Source organism: Triturus cristatus, chromosome 3_2, assembly GCF_964204655.1.
Source record: "Triturus cristatus chromosome 3_2, aTriCri1.1, whole genome shotgun sequence".
Lineage (NCBI taxonomy): Eukaryota > Metazoa > Chordata > Amphibia > Caudata > Salamandridae > Triturus > Triturus cristatus.
Window position 1 is genome coordinate 483823062 of NC_140584.1, and position 16833 is coordinate 483839894.

General features: G+C 45.5%; 1 protein-coding gene and 1 long non-coding RNA gene across 10 annotated transcripts in view; one reads left to right on the forward strand and one right to left on the reverse strand.

The window, feature by feature from the left end:
• LOC146857571 (uncharacterized) overlaps nucleotides 1–16833 on the forward strand; it is a 318627-nt gene that overhangs the window by 145617 nt on the left and 156177 nt on the right. For all 5 annotated transcript variants that reach the window (XR_014979921.1, XR_014979923.1, XR_014979920.1 and 2 more), the window contains exon 2: nucleotides 15727–16009. This is a non-coding gene — a long non-coding RNA (uncharacterized LOC146857571). The remainder of the gene's footprint in view (nucleotides 1–15726; nucleotides 16010–16833) is intronic.
• STK33 (serine/threonine kinase 33) overlaps nucleotides 1–16833 on the reverse strand; it is a 1543521-nt gene that overhangs the window by 118409 nt on the left and 1408279 nt on the right. The window lies entirely within an intron of this gene.

Below are 16833 nucleotides of genomic sequence, written 5' to 3' on the forward strand. Positions count from 1 at the left end.
CGCCTTGAGAATGTCACTGTCTCCTAACGCTGTCCTGTGATTTTCCTCTAACTGATGTCTTCCTTCTATTGGCCTGTTGATGGTAGGGCGTATTGGTCGATCGACACTGTTGCTGATTAGGATATTGCTGATACCCTTGTTACTGGTAGGATTGGTACCTATATGATTGGAATAACAGCCTTTGTTGGTAATGGCCTGTTGCTCCTCTACAACAAAAGGACTGAAACCTTTGCTGTTGAAGGATCCCTAGAGCACGTGCGGTGTCTATCAGTTTTAATTCCCTGAAGAGCATCATCCACATGTTTACCATAAAGATTTACCATCGAATGGCATATCAATGATTTTAGCTTGAATTTCCGGAAGGAAAGAGGTGTCTTTGAGCCAGCCCTGTCTGCAAGGTGTGACAGCCACTGACATCTACCTAAAAGCCACTCATGAGATGTCCATGGCTATGTCAATCATTTCAGAGGCTGCCCTAGCCCCATCTTGAAGAATATGCGTTGTTTTAGACCTTCTTCCCATATATAGCTCACCAATGGGATGGTATGAATCGACTTCCTTGCTGAATCTTTAAAATTGCACAATAAACAGTCTGCCTGTTTCACTGGAAGAGGAAGATCAAACCTTTATGAGGCTCGCTCCATTAACTCATGGAAACATCCAATAACCTCTGGCAGAGAATTTGCTGGGGAAGGTGAGGGTGAAGGAGATGACGGAGCAATATACTGATCCCATTCATCACCCACAGGCTCTTTCTCCTGTGTCAACTCTCCTTCTTCTGATTGCTCTTCCACATCGCTCTCTATATAGTCATCTCTGATGGCTATAACTGTCGGGGGACGCGTCTTCTGTGAAGCTTGCCGTGGTGCTGCCTTCTCAGCGGAAGGTGTGCTTTGCGTCTTACTTGGAGTGTTAGGCAAAGGTGCATTTGCTTCCGGAAAGCGTCTATAATAGTCTTTAATCATGTGCCTCAGATCCGTGACCAATGAAATTGGCACTGACAGATTCTTCTCTGGGCATTGGAGGATTATCTTCCTCATCCTTATACTCGTAAGTGTCCTGAAAAGATTCGTACCTCTGCGATCTTGATGGAAGACGATCTTTAAAAGGGAACTCCTCATGCAAATATTCTGATTTGTCCTGATAGTCATCCTCATCCGTGTCTTGGCATTTTACCTTAAGCTGCAAAGGACTATACGCAGGTTCAAATGAACCTTCCTCCTCTGATTCCTGCATTTCCAACAGATGGGATTGTGGAAGCGGAGAGACTTTGCTCCAGGATGCCAATTCCGATGACTGAGGATCTTTTTCTTTCCGCCGACGAGCCTGTCGACGGTGGAAACCTCTTTAAAGAAATGGTCATCGATGAACTTTGTGTAATCGGTGACTTGAAAACCATCGTCGACGAGGTCACTGTTGACGAGGTCATCCTCGAGGTCGTCAAGGTCATCGGAGATGTCGTCGACGGTGCCGTCATCGTGGCGGCCGTCAATGAGGCTGTCATTTGTGTCAAAGTTGAAGTTCCTTTCGTCGACGATGCTGTTGTCGTAGGCGGAGGCGTAACCGTCGTCAACATCGACACTCTCATCAATGGGGTTGCCGCCGACGGGGTCTTTTTCTCCACAGTTTTCTTATGAGGAGTGTGAGGCACTGAAGAAGAAGACAACTTTTTAGGAACCCCTTCAGAAGCAGGTAATTCAGGCACCTTGTCCCTAGATTTACTGACCTTCTGTTTTTTTAGAGTCAGATTTTGAAACAGTAGGCTCTAATTTCATTTGTGGAGTAGAATGAGCCTCTTCAGTCTCTGAACCTTGTTCTGATCTTGATTTCTTCTTCTGTAGCCACAGAAGCAAACGTGCCTCTCTATCTTTGAGAGTTTTGGCAGAGAAAGTCCTGCAATGCTTACACTTCTTAGGAATATGCTTTGGATATAAGCAATATAAACAATCTTTGTGGGGATCCTCATAGAACAGTTTAGCCTTCCTACAAGATCTGTAGGGTCTGAATAGTCTCTTCTTGGAGCCCTCAAACATCTTTCTCAAATGAAGTAAGATTATCCTTGTTCTGATCTTGATTTCTTCTTCTGTAGCCACAGAAGCAAACGTGCCTCTCTATCTTTGAGAGTTTTGGCAGAGAAAGTCCTGCAATGCTTACACTTCTTAGGAATATGCTTTGGATATAAGCAATATAAACAATCTTTGTGGGGATCCTCATAGAACAGTCTAGCCTTCCTACAAGATCTGTAGGGTCTGAATAGTCTCTTCTTGGAGCCCTCAGACATCTTTCTCAAATGAAGTAAGTAACAATACCTCTTTTCCAGAGAAATACTGAGATGAAAGCCAGGTCAAAAGTTCACCACAGAGAGAAAAACTGAGCAGAGCTCAGGGAGACTCCTTCTCACACGACGTGTGGTTAGAAATCTGAGGTATGTTGACTCTGCAGGGGATTGTGATCTCAGGGCTGGCATCTCATTGGCTGATTTTGGACCATATAATGATGGTGATGGGTTACCAAAGTGTAATTTGTATTGGTTTTCATAGAGTTTTTTCTTTTATACTGCTATATTTCTAATACCGTGAGACTCCCACCATGACGACGGGGAAGATCAAGCATGTGAATCTATGAAAGATTCAACGCTGGATAAACTTGAACTACTGGTGGTACTTTGGACCTTGGCCATCTAGCAGCTTAAGTCCTAAAGGGGACCCCAGAGAATCATTTGCAAATACCTGTATGTAGTGTATGCCTTTTTCTTGATAGGAAAGCATTACCGCTTTAAAAAAGCATTTGAGTGACTGTCAGACCTGGCATCCTTTGCGTGGTTTACCCTGTCTTTTTGCCTCTACCCCCTTCATATTTGACTGCATGCTGGACTTTGTTTTTGCTGGCTTGGGTACTCTGGGCACTTTACCACTGCTGATCAGCGCTAAAGTGCAAGTGCTCCCTGTATAAATTGTGATTCTGATTGGTTATCCATGATTGGCATATTTGATTTACTGGTAAGTTCGCAGTACAGTGCACCAGGTGTGCCCAGGGCCTATAAATCAAATGCTACTAGTGGGCCTGTAGCTCTGGTTGTGCCACCCACGAGCAGCCTTGTAAACACGTCTCAGGCATGCCTCTGCAGTGCCTGCGAGTGCAGTTTTAAACTGCCATGTCTACCTGGCAAGTGAAACAACTTGCTGGGCCAAAACCTTCTCTTTTATTACATGTGAAGCACCCCTAGGTGCTCTAGGTAGCCCCATGGGCAGGGTTCAGTATATGTGAAAGGTAATACATTCACTGGTGTGTCCTGCATGTCCTGAAAGTGAAATATTTTATTTATCACTATTGCAAGGACTACCTGTACCATAGGCTATCATTGGAAGTGCCTGTAACATTTTACAAGTGTAACTTTCAGTTGGGAACAGCTAGAGATTTGGACGTTGGGCTCTCTGAGCTCAGAATTTAAAAACACATATTTTAGTAAAGATGTTTTTTCAAATACTGTGTTTGAAAATGCCACTTTTAGAAAGTGCAAAAACAACAGTTGATGGACAGAATGCAGAACAATGTCATACATTCACCCCAGTACAGAGATCTGGGCCTAAATCCATCGTTTTTTTGCTCACCATGCCGTTCCAGTTTGAACCCAGCCATATGCAAATCAGTCTTGACCCTGTGCCTCATGGGAACAGTCCAGCCCGAACTGCCAAGCCAGGTCCTCCCTGAAATGGAAACATGCATCCTAGGACCGTTTTCGGGGTTTCACCTCTCTTCAGCCAGGATAGCTTGATTCCAGTGGCATGGAGAGCACGGGACCCACGTCTGGGCATACCCTTCCCACTCGGGGTGACAAATGCAAAAACAACAGTTGATGGACAGAATGCAGAACAATGTCATACATTCACCCCAGTACAGAGAAGGGAAGACATGGCTTGGAAGTTCGGACTGGACTGTTCCCATGAGGCACAGGGTCAGACTGATTTGCATATGGCCATGTCTGAACTGGGGTGGCAGAGTGGGCTAAAGAACGGTGATGGATTAAACCCAGATCACTTGACTGGGGGTGAGTGTTTGCAATGTTCAACACTCCGTCCATCATTTCCTTTGGTTTTTGCTTTGTTCGCCATAAGTTGGCAGGGTATGCTCAGACGTGAGTCCCTTGCTCACTTTGCCACTGGATTCAAGCAAGCCTGGCTGAAATGCCAGAAACCAGTCCTAGGAAGCTTGTTTCCGGTCCAGGGAAGACATGGCTTGGCAGTTCGGGCTGGACTGTTCCCATGAGGCACAGGGTCAGACTGATTTGCCTATGGCCATGTCTGAACTGGGGTGGCAGAGTGGGCTAAAGAACGGTGATGGATTAAACCCAGATCAGTTGACTGGGGGTGAGTGTTTGCAATGTTCAACACTCCGTCCATCATTTCCTTTGGTTTTTACTTTTAGAAAGTGGGCACTTTCTTGCTTACCCATCCTGTGCCTCTGCCTGCCTGTGAAATCAATCATCATCTGGTTTAGACTGACGGGTGCTATTTGTGCGTTCACTCTAGACAGTTACACAAAGGGAGTTAAGGTGTGCCCTGCATATCCTGATTCCTCATCACCAGGCTGATGGACCTTCCTCAGATAGAGTGAGGAGCTGTCACAAACACCTGAATAGGGCTGTGCCTGTCCTCTCACAATGCTGTCTCCACCCCCTGGAGTGTGTCTGGAGCCAAGACCAGGCAGGACAGGAACTTGTGCACTACAAAGACAATCCTTTGAAGAATGCCTACTTCAAAGTCCAAAAGGGGTATACGTTAACCCTGGGCGTTATACTACGCTTCGCCCACGTAGTGTACGTAGCGCTGCCTGCTTCGCAGTTTTCGAAGTAGGCGAAGCAGGCAGCGCTACGCACACGTCAGGGCGAAGCGTAGCTGCCTGCCACCCGCCTCCCGCCCACCCTCCTTTTAAAATAATATAATGCATGATAAAATAATTGAATGTAAAGACTTACCTGCAGCGCGGCGTCTCCGGGGCTCCCTCTTCCTCGTTTCCAACTTCTTGTGACAAATGCGGCACCCTATCTGCCAATCAGCAAGCTGACTGCAGACAAGTTCTGAGGCAGTATGCTGGGCTCTTTTCCCTAAACCCTGGTCAGACAACCTGGTGTAACCATGATGTGGACACTGGAGACAGCCCACCTGTCAAAAACAAAATATACAGATAGTCTGACCAAGTTAAAGAAAGGATCAGGCCTGAAGCCAACAAGATGCTAGAGTTAGGGATGAATGAGCCCTCTTAAAGTTCCTGGGCTAGCCCAGTCGTCTTAGTACCCAAGCCTCATTACAAGGGTGGTAAACCAGAGGTGAGATTTTGTGTGGACTACAGAGGTCTCAATGCTGTCACCAAGACAGATGCACACCCTATCCCATGAGCTGATGAGTTAATTGACAGGTTAGGGCAGCTAATTTCTCTGTACTTTTGATTTGACATCAGGGTACTGGCAGATTGGTCTGAACCCAGGAGCAAAAGAGAAGTCAGCATTCTCGACCCCAAATGGACATTACCAGTTCACTGTAATGCCATTCAGATTAAAGAATGAACCTGCCACCTTCACACAGGTTGATGAACAAAGTCCCTGCTAGGATGGAGACTTTTAATGCAGCATATCTTGATGATATTATTGTCTATAGCTCCACTTGACAGGATCTCCTGATCCACCTTGGCAAGGTTCTTGAGGCTCTGCAGAGTGCAGGCCTTACTATCAAGGTAAACAACTGCCAGACAGGCCAGGGATCTGTTGCATATTAGAGACACACTATAGGTGGAGGTCCAGTTCAACCCTCACAGCCCAAGATCCAAACAATTATGAACTGGGTAGCTTCAACAACCCAGGCTCAAGTCAGGGCATTCCTTGGCTTCACTGGGTACTGCAGGAGGTTTGTAAAGGGGTATGGTATTATTGTGGCACCCCTCATAGAGCTGACCTCCAAGATTCAACCAAAGGAGGTAAACTGGACAGTGAGCTGTCAAAAGGTTTTTGACACCCTGAAGGAAGCAATGTGTTCATCACCCATTCTCAATGCTCCAGATTATTTTAGGCAGTTCATAGTGCAGAGTGATGCCTCTAAACACTGGATAGAAGCGGTCCTATCCCAGACCAATGATGATGCCATGACCAGTCTGTTGCTTTCATTAACAGGAGGCTGCTCCCCAGAGAACTGCATTGGAGTGTCATTGAGAGGGAAGCCTTTGCTGTGGTTTGGTCCCTGAAAAAGTTGAGACCATACCTGGTACTTACTTCCTTGGACAAACTGACCACAGGCTTCTCAGATGGCTGAAGCAAATGAAAGGTGAAAACCGCAAACTGTTGAGGTGGTCTATCCACCTAAACGGGATGGACTTTACAGTGGAGCACAGACCTGGGACTGACGATGCCAATGCAGATGGCCTTTCCAGGGATTTCCACTTATAAGATGTAAACTCTCTTAGGAAAAGTTAATCTCATTCTCTTTCGTTGGAGGTATGGGGGGTTAATGGGGAAGGGTGTATGGAAAGTTCACCTTGCCAGACTGGCTGTAGCGGGCACCATGGGCCGGTTTTGGTTTCCAGGAGGGCTGTTTTTGTTACTGGGGGTGGTTTTGCAGCATAGCTGCAATATCGACTCCTCGTAACAAAAGCAGCTGCAGTGTTTTCCACGCACGCACCATTACCCCAATCCCCCTCTCACACCTGGCTGGTCAGACTCAATTGCCACGGCCAGTTTGCTTTCCCAGTCTGGCCCTGCCCTTTTTGACATAGTCACCCCCAATTTTTTGCACTGTATTTGATGCACTTTTGACTTTAGTGCACTGGGTTCCTGCTAACCAGGTCCCCAGAGCCAGTGCTCTTTCCCTAAAACAAGGTAACTGTGCAATTGTTCCCCAATTGGCAAGACCTTTAGCACCTCAGTAAGTCCCTAGTAAATGGTACCCCTGGTACCTAGGGCATGTGTACTTGAGAGAGTCCCTAAGGGATGCAGCATGTATTATGCCACCCTAAGGGACCCACCAAACTCACGTAGACTGCCAATGCAGGCTGCGTGAAAACGGTGCAGACAAATGAGAAAACATGACATGTCAAACACTCTGTGTGCCATGCCCACAGACCCTGCATGAAATATATGTAAGTCAACCCTACAGCAGGTTTTGCAGGGCTAACGTAGGGTGCCTTATATGACATTTGAGGACATATCTGCGTGAGCAGATATGCCCCCATGCTGTCTAGTTCAATTGCTAGCTAATACAAGTGAACAGGGAAGCCATCTTAAGAATATGCACTGGAAACTGGTCAATATGAGTTCTCCAGCTACATGATCGCTCAACTGAAACCTATGGTGTTTGGTATCAAACACCCTGTCTTAATAAATCCACACGGATGCCAGTACTGGATTTATTAAGATATGCACACAGAGGACACCTTAGAGGTGCCCCCTGAAATCATAGCAGCCTCTTAGTGTGCTGGCTGACTGGTATTGTCCAGCCTGCCACCACAGACATGTTTCTGACCCCCTGCAGGTGAAAGCCCATGCGCTCTGAGGTCAGAATCAATGCCTGCTCTGGAGTAAGGCGCTCACACCTCCTCCAGTAGTGAGTCTGCATTTTAAGGCCAGGGACGTCAAAGCCCCTGCTGCCTGGGAAATGCCAGCTCCTGCCCTGATGCCCATTCGGCACCAGGGCAGGTGCGAAATCAGCTCTGCTAGGAGGCGTGGTGAACTATCAGGTCTGTCACACCCTTATGGTGGGCAGCCTGATGTTCCCCACAAAAGAAGGGTTCCACCTTTTTGATTTTGTTAGAAATAGGAAATCAGGGTTATGTCCACTCCCCACAGGAAATGCTCATATAGGGGTGTATTGACCCTGAGGGTAAGCAGACCACTGGTTACTACCCTTCACTCCCCTTAACGCCCTTGAGTAATTAGGAGGCTCCCTGACACCATGAGCTTAGATTTGTTTCACTGAAGAAAGAAGAGGATAAAGAAGAGTCGAAGAAGTGAGAACTGCAGACTGTGAGGGACTTGAGTGCTAACCATGCCTTCCTACCCGCTCCTATCCCGAAAAATGCAACCACCCAACTTAATGTACCCTGTGCACCAAACTCATGCTTTGTTTGCTTTATTTAGGGTCAGACAAACCATCAAGTTTCCACTGGTGGTACATCCGATGGCTCCACGGGTGGAACCCGTAGACCGAAAATCTCATGGACATAAATACCGCCTTATTAATTTATTTATTTACTTTTTGCTGTCTGGGACTGCCTGGAAAATCCTGGTAGTCCCAAACAACAAGATTCAGAAATGCCAACCACATGCTAGGAGAAAACCCCTAGCATGTCAGATGCATTTGTTTTTTGTTTTGCACCAAAAAAACACAGCTTTGGGAATTTGTTTTTGTACAACAAAACACTAAGCATGATGCCTGCACAACAATTGTCAGTGTCTTCGGAGGTGCGGCTACTGCTGTGGCTCCTCTAATGTCACAGAGATATCCTTCAGGAAGGTGGAGATCTCTAAATATGGCAGAAACTCTGGTAGAAATGAGTATACCCCATCAAACTTAAAATAAGCTCCATGATTTGGAATGTACCAAACGTTTGGGGAGAATGAAAGTAAAGACGGACATTGTGTCCATGAACTTATGTTCTATTAAAAAGTATTGACACTGATGCAGTACCTCTGGATTGGTTTTTCCCTTCAACCTGAAACAATTGTTTCACAAATCAATATCACCAACTTCAGACTTAGTCTCATCGCAAATCTGTAATACTTGCTGTTCTCCGTTTCACACAGGCAACAGAAAAAGTAGCTACGCCACAGAGAACCACCATTCTCTTAGTCCTGTTTTCCTTTAAACACGTTTAAAGACATTCTACTGGTCTTTACTGCTTTGCCCCAGCCACCATCAAACCTTTAAATAGTTACTTATATCTGTCATGCGCATCCGGGGAAATATGCTTTTTATCATCAGGTACTGAAAATCCGGTGTTTCCTCTCTACTAGCCTCAAAAGACAATCACATTTTCTTTTGGTCTACAAAGACCTTAGAAATTTCGCTTTTCACACCTTCCCAAAATATTTAAATGCCTGTTGCATCGGTTTTAGTCTTTTCTGTCAGGGCTATCACATGGCGGTGCTGGTGTCTGTGAACATCTGAACCAGCCTTCTCGTGACTGAAGGAAGAAAGGCCGATGGGAGCTCCACCAGGTTGATATGGAGTCAGGATTCTGCCGGAGACCAGAGTCCTCAGATCTCCACCTCTCCCAGATGGCTGCACCAGCCCAGAAGAGACGCATCTCTCACTAAAGTCAGCTCTGGGTGGGAAAGGTATAGGGGTCGGCCACTGCCCCAATACTGGTTCGTTAGCTACTACTGTAGGTCTCTTGTAGTTCCTTCAAAGAGCTGACCCATGCCAGAGAGGTTCCCCAGATGCTGCATCCACTGGAACTTCAGGTCCCATTGCAGAGCGCTCATATGTCAACGGGCATGTGTCATAAGTAGGATGCAGGAGGCCATGAAGTCCAACAGCCTTAGAGTCAATCTTACCAAAAATCAGGATAGAGGCTGAAACATTGGTATTATAGCTTGAATATCCTGGACTTGCTGGTCGTCAGCATAGGTCCAAAACTGAACTGTATCCAGAACAGCTCCAATGAAAGGAAGCATCAGGTGTGACATCAGCATGTTCAGAGGGAATCCCAGCAAATGCAGAAGGTTCTCTGTATTCTTAACGTGGGAGACGACTGCCAGGGGCAAGTGTCTTTAACAGCCAATCGTCGAGGTAGGGAAGACCCGAATACCTGACCTCTGCAGATGATGTGCAACCACCACCATCACTTTTGTGAACACCTGAGGGGCGCTAGCAAGACCAAAGAGGAGCACAGCAAACTACACTGCTTTTGGCCTAGCAAGTAACACCTGTGGGCAAGCAGGGAGGGGTTGAGAAAATAAGCATCCTGTAAGTCCAGTGGTACCTGGGTCCATGGCAGGCAGGATTTGTGCGAGCGTGAGCATTTTTAATTTCTCCTTTTTCAGAAAGATTGGGAAGGTGCAGGTTTAAAATAGGACAAAGTCCTCTGTCCTTCTTGGGCACCAGAAAGTAGCAGGAATAATAGCCACGACCTACTTCTGCTGCCGGCACCTTCTCTATATCTCCCTTGGCCAAGACAGCTAACATCTCCTGACTAAGGAGGACAGGTGGTCCTTTGTCAGCTTGTCGCATGTAGGTGGCATGGGTGGGGCAGTGGTCACAAAGTGGGAGAGAGTAGCCTCTTTCAGCTAACTGCAAAACCCAACGGTTGGATGTTATTGACCTCCAGTAGTGCAGATGATGGCGTATCCTGCCCCCCACTGCATACCAATGATGGTAGGAGGGCATACTAAAGGAGTTTAGAGACTAAGACTGCCAAAGGGGTGGTGGACAGGCTTGACCTCTGGCTGCCTGTCGCATGTGGTCTGTGGGATCCACGTCCCTGGGTCCCAAAAAGACTGTGCAGGTTGCTGGGAGGATGGGCGTGTTAAGACGCTGTTGGAAGCCACTTCCGTGGCAACGCAAAGGGCAGAAGACAGCCTGATGTTGGCAAGGGGCCATGGAAAGGCCATGCTGTTATTAAATAGCTCAAGTGCAGAATCCGCCTTCTCTTTAAACAACCAAGAGCCATCAAAGGGCTTGTCCATGAGCAAGGCTTGGGCATCTCCCAAAAAGCCAGAGGTTCTCAGCCCAATTTATTTATTTTATTTGTGGCGTTTTATATAGCGCAAACTAGACCCGGAGGTATCAGAGCGCTTTACATGAGCATCAGTTACTTTACAGACGGACTCATTCATTTTTGTTAGGCACGGGAAGATTAAGTGATTTGCCCAGAATCACAGAATGCTGAGCGTCCCTGCGAAGACTCGAACCCGGTTTCCCAGCTCTGAGGTCGACCGCCATAGCCGTTAAACCACATTCTCTCCCCAAGGCCTAAGGATCACCAATGACGAAATCATCGGCCCAGTGAGTAGGTCGTATTCAGCCCACAAGTATGCTGAACCTGGCTGCATCCCTACCATCAGCAATTGCTTTAGAGAGTATTGCTCAGACCTCCTCTGAGAACATTGCCAGCGCTTGTGCAATCGAGTCCCAGATGGAGGGGGAGTATTCACCCAAGAAGCACATGGTGTTTACAGAAAGCAGTGCCAGACTGGTGGAAGAGAACATCCTCTTCTTGAAGGTATCCAGGATTTTGGATTCCCTGACCAGTGAAGCAGTAGGAAATGCACTGGAGATCACTGTGGAAGTGGAGGCCTGGACCACCAAGCTCACCAGGTTGGGGTGCTGGGTGAGGAAACTGGGGTCCCCTAGGTGAGGCGATGGTTGTAGGCAATTGTCCTAAGCAAGGAGGCCCAGTGTAGGGCTAGGCCCAGGCTCCGAGTAGGACATCAGTAAAAGTTTCATTAAATGGGAGTAACTGTTCAGAGGGGGCAACTCCCGGCTGAAGACCCTCCGTCAAGATGTTCGTCTTGACTGCCACTGAGAGTAACATGAGGTCTAGAACCTCAGCTGTCCTCCGCACCACCACTGTGAATGAGGCTCCCTCTTCCATAGCCACAGTAGGAGGAGAAATATGTTAAGGGGTAGGCAATAATGTTATTATATGGTGAAATATGAGAATAAGAGGGCCAATCATGTGGTTGTGCCGGTAAAAAATGAGTTAATTCTTTTTAAATATATATATTTTTTATTTAGATTTGATAACATGAGATAATGATTTGGGATATTGTCTGATATATGTTGTGTGTTCTTTATGCAGGTTAATACTGCATTTTCATTTGGAGGGATAATAATTTTTCTTGTTGTCCTGAAGAAGGTGATTTTATCCTGTTACCCACCGAAACGCATCTAAGCCTACTTATGTTAAATTTGAGGAACAAAGGGTTATATGTGGAAACGACCTCAGATAACAGAATTATTTATTTGATTCCTTCAAATTAACAAATGCGTGATGACAAATGTATATGTCTTTTGTGTTGTCTCTCTTGTTATAATAGATTTGTGATATCATGAGCAATATATTTTTTATGGTGAAATTTTAAACTGTTTTTTTAAGTAGATTAATTTTATTAAATTCGGCATTATGATATATGTTGTTTTATATTAAAATTTGCCTATCAAGAATTACCTTGTGGGTCCATTTGAAGACGGGTGTAGATGCATGTATGGTTTGGAAAAAGTAAATCACGCAAGAGGTGTATGTTCTAAGTTCTTCGAGAGAATTGTCTGGTGACAATAAAAGGGGAGAGACCAGGCCAGTGTCTGGGGGGAATCCAGTACACTGGCATCCACCAGACCCTCGAGATCTTCTAACTGATATCCTTATCAGTCCATAGGCCCCTCCCATGTGTCTCCCAATTCAGGCCTATTATAGGAATAAGGCACTGGCTCCGTCATGGGGAGTCTGTCCTCCATCGGCACCGGAGTCAGTGTTGGAGGACACCCATTGGCTCTGTATCGAAGTCGGGGATGATGGTGCTGGAGGCATCAGCACAGGAGCAGGCACCAGGGAAGGTCGAGGTGGGTCAGCCAGCGCCGCTCCGGATCAATTAATAGATTCAAGGCGCCAGGGGTGAATGCCGGTGGGAGACCAGTAGGAGACCCTCCTGAGCCTGCAGGGTCCAAAGTCGCCCCAGCAGGGATGGACTGCCCAAATATGGGTGTGTGGCCTCCTACAATTTGTGTAACTGGGTAGGGGTTGCGCCTGGAGGAGCGGAGATGGCGCAGGCTCCACCATGGAACTAGGCCATGAGCACTGACGCTCCCTTGTCTCATCAGATGACTTGGACAGACGTGGCGAAGTTGAAGATCTCTTCAACTTCTTGCTTTTATGCCTATGGAACTTACCTGACTTCCCTGATGACCTTGACTGCGACGACAAGTGTTTGGAGTAGCTTTACGACCGATCTCAAGACCTTCATCTCGACCAAGATCTTGAGCATCGTGGAGCTTGAGGGACAGCTACCTCAAGGCCTTGGGGTGTATGGCACGGCAATTAACGCAGGTCTTGGCTTTGTGGTCACGCTTCACGCACCAGAGGCACACCAAATGTGGGTCCATTAAAGACATCTGTACATGGCTCGCGCCACAAGGCTTCATACCATAACTGACATCCTTGATACACCAGGATACAAAACTGTTTTCCGGATCTGCGCTGACTGGCCCAGAAAGAAAAAAACTGATGTCAGCCAGCTGGAAGCAGAGCCTACATAGGCACTGTGCACATCACTTCCGTCACAGATGACGCAGATGATGCCAAACTGAGCCGAATGACACCATCTAACGGCTCGCAGGAGGCACTGATCATGAAAAATTTCTGGATTTAGTTTGACGCCTGGGGACTATTCTAAGGTAAAAAATCTGTGGCTAGAGGCCTCTATCAGATCATCCATATAAAACTCATAACAAATATGAGATCCCTTATCAGCAGTGCCACTCACTGTCCTCACACAGAGTCTGTAATGCTAACAATCACTGGCGAAATGTGTGATTTTGCTTAAAACCCAAAATTTGTTAGGGAAATAGTCTGCCGTGAATCAAAATAGGAGGAGAAGTGTTAGACAACAAAACAAAAGATAGGCTAATTGTGTGATTTTTAACTCAGCCCTATAGCGCTGCAGAAAATACCTATCTCTATGGTAAGCGAGAGGAAATTTGTATTCTGTTGGGCATAGTTGTGACATATGAGCTGGCAAAGAGGGAGTAAATGCCAATTTCCTCACATTTGCCTTAGTGAAATGTTGCACTTATTGGACTCTAGGTAATCATACCAGGCCTGGCCATTTCTAACATCGAGAGATTAAGGGAAATTCAGGTGTGGTGTTGCCTGCATGGATCCTAGCATATTTTCTTACCCAAAGTGAATGGAAAACTGCAAAGTATTGGTCAAAAAGGGCTATTTCCTCATATTTATGTGACTGAAAATGTAGGCTGCTGCAGTCAATGACCAAAGTCTCACCACCTTGCAATCCCACACTTCTCTGAATTGAAATGTTGCCACACATGTGTTGGTGGACTTAAGACAAGTTGTAGGAACATATAAAAAATTCAAATATATGAACACCCCACCAATACCATACTGATTTGTAACGAGTTGTTGTTGCGGATGACAGGGTCACCTACACAAGTGGGGCACAGTTTTTATCAGAAGTGTGGGAACGCTTTTTGGTGGAACTATTGTCAATTCTTACAGATTTGCAAACTTTTCCTCATAGGAATGTGTTGAAAACACATTATTTTAGCTAAAGTTTAACATTTGCAGGACATCCTGGGTAAGAAAATGTAGCGTGATATGTGCAGGTCACACCACACTGGACTCCATGGGTGTCTATTCATCAGAAATGTCAGGGTTTGGCAGGTTTCCTTTGGGGGTGACCAAGCCCATGCCCAAACAGCGAAGCTACCCACACAACGACAAGGGGTCAATTTTCAAGCTGAAATCCTGATGTCTTCATGTTGCATTTTTGTTGATTTACTGTGTTTGGCAATTGACCCAGCCACACAAGTAAGGTATTGTTTTTGTCTGGAGAAGTGCAGGAACACAAAATAGTGGAACATTTGTTACTAAAATTGAAATTCTCTGCATTTCTTTACTTCCAAATATAAGCCAGTGTGTAAGAAGGAACATATTTTTTCAAAACACCTTCTAATTCTCATGGCAGAATGTGCAACCAAAAATTCATAGTTGAACTAATATCCAAAGTTCCTAAACTCAGCATCCTAGGCACATTTAAAAAATATGTAGGTTTCCTACATACCCATTTTTCATGAATTACATTTTTTCATATGAATTAGTGCATGATCGTTCCATAATGAAAAATCATTATAAGCTGCAGCTCAGTTTTTTCTCTTGGCATTTAGTTTTGATTTTAACAATTCGCTTCTTCAAGAAAATCATGAATGCTGTACCCAAATTACACCTTTCAGAATTATGTCTACTGTTCAGATATGTATACCTCTCTGGGTTCACCCATGGGTTTCCCAACTATGTTCACTCCAAACTGCAAGTAGGCTAAAATCACAAAAATAGAAAAATAAACTACAACTTACAAAAATTCAAAAACTATGGTAACAAAAATGTTTTTATAACTCTAACTGTTCATAAAAGCTGGGAAGTGGTTGATCTCAGCAGGGCAAATCTCCCGTGGATGTCATATTTAGTAAAATATGTATACTTCTCAGCATAGCAATTTTTCGCATTGTTTAAAAACAAAATTGCCTATCTTTTTGGTTCCCTCCAGGGCAATCCATAAAACCTGGGTACTTTTAGAATCCTCAACAGAGAGGAAAAAGCACGCAAGTTTGGCTGGATACCACTTGTGGAAAATAGAATTCTAAAAATTAATTGTGAATTGCCCCAAACATCAAAAACAAGGCTCTGCACTGGGGGATGGGGAAGAGGGCAGGATTAAAGTGGTTTAAATAAATAAACATTATTGCTTCCATTATTAAATGTAAACTAAACATTGTCAGGGGAATAAGGTCAAAAAGACAGATGCTTCAAAAATGACATTGCACCTTTTCAATAACTAGAACTCCAAGTGTCTCACATTGCACTTTCCTGGAAGTTAAAATTTCAGTTACTTTATATGGCCAGATATTATTTTGCATCAATTCTAAATTGTTAATGAGGTCAATGAAAATATCTATAATGGAGAAAGAGAATTATTAGTAAATAACTTTCCCTTCTGTATCTTAGGATTGTGATTTTCCCCGGCTGACTACCTGCTTCCTGTTTGCCCTCGGAACTACATCACCCAGGATCCCCTGGGCCAGGTCGCCTGTTGAGCATGCGCCAGGAGGCGCATAAAGGTCAGCTTGGTCCCTCGCCCCGTGAGGACGCGCGCCGGACGCGCCGGAAGAAGCCCGGGACAAGGGCGGGACCGTCTGTGGCCGTCCGGGGCAGGACGAGGCTGGGCTGGGGCAGACCCCTTGGCCCCGCTGCACCGGTCCGCCGGGATTTTAACCACTGCGAACATAAGGTATCTAATAATATTGATCTAGAGACTGTATTGCCATCTGAACCATGGGTAAAAATATTCCTGCTACAACACGATCTAGTAACAGGCAGAAAAAGTGCACTATGACTCCCTTGTCAAATAAAAGTGCTCCCTTGCCAAGTCTGACCGCGATAGACAGGATGCTACAGAAAACAATAGGGGTTGTTGTAACAGCCATAGAGAGCCCTGAGAGACGCCTATCACTTCCTCCAAATATGCGTCTTCCCTCATTATATCCTAACACTACGGCTACACAGGTAGATTCCTCTGGCTCTATACTTCTGGACTCCTATGTAGAGCTCCCAAGGATAGAGGGCAATCATAACACCTTGCCACTACAAAATCCATCTCTTGTAACGTTCCCTACTGCTACTAGACTTTCACAAACCCCAACCCTGCAGTGCCAAGACATATCTGTGGAGTCCTCCTTCTCAAAAAACGATCTACCGGACTTAGAGGGTTTGGACGCCCCTTTTTTGGGGCCTCCAAAGCAGGTTTAGCCCTTAAATGTACTAGACAGGTCACCTACTTCGTCAACTAATGAGGAAATAAGCTATTTAAATCATAATGATTTGATATTAGTCCAGGAGACATCCTTAATTAATGATGCTTCGTCGTCTAAAATGGTTCACCGACCCCCCGAAATTCGAGCAAAAACTGGAGGCATTTCAAAAAGAACAAGCATTTACAATGGAATGGTCTCGGCAATATTATAGGTAGAGCTATTGGTATTGCTCATTATTTTTTTATCATTTTTGTATCCCTAAATAAATGGCATTGTCATTTCTATTGGCATTAGCTTTTTT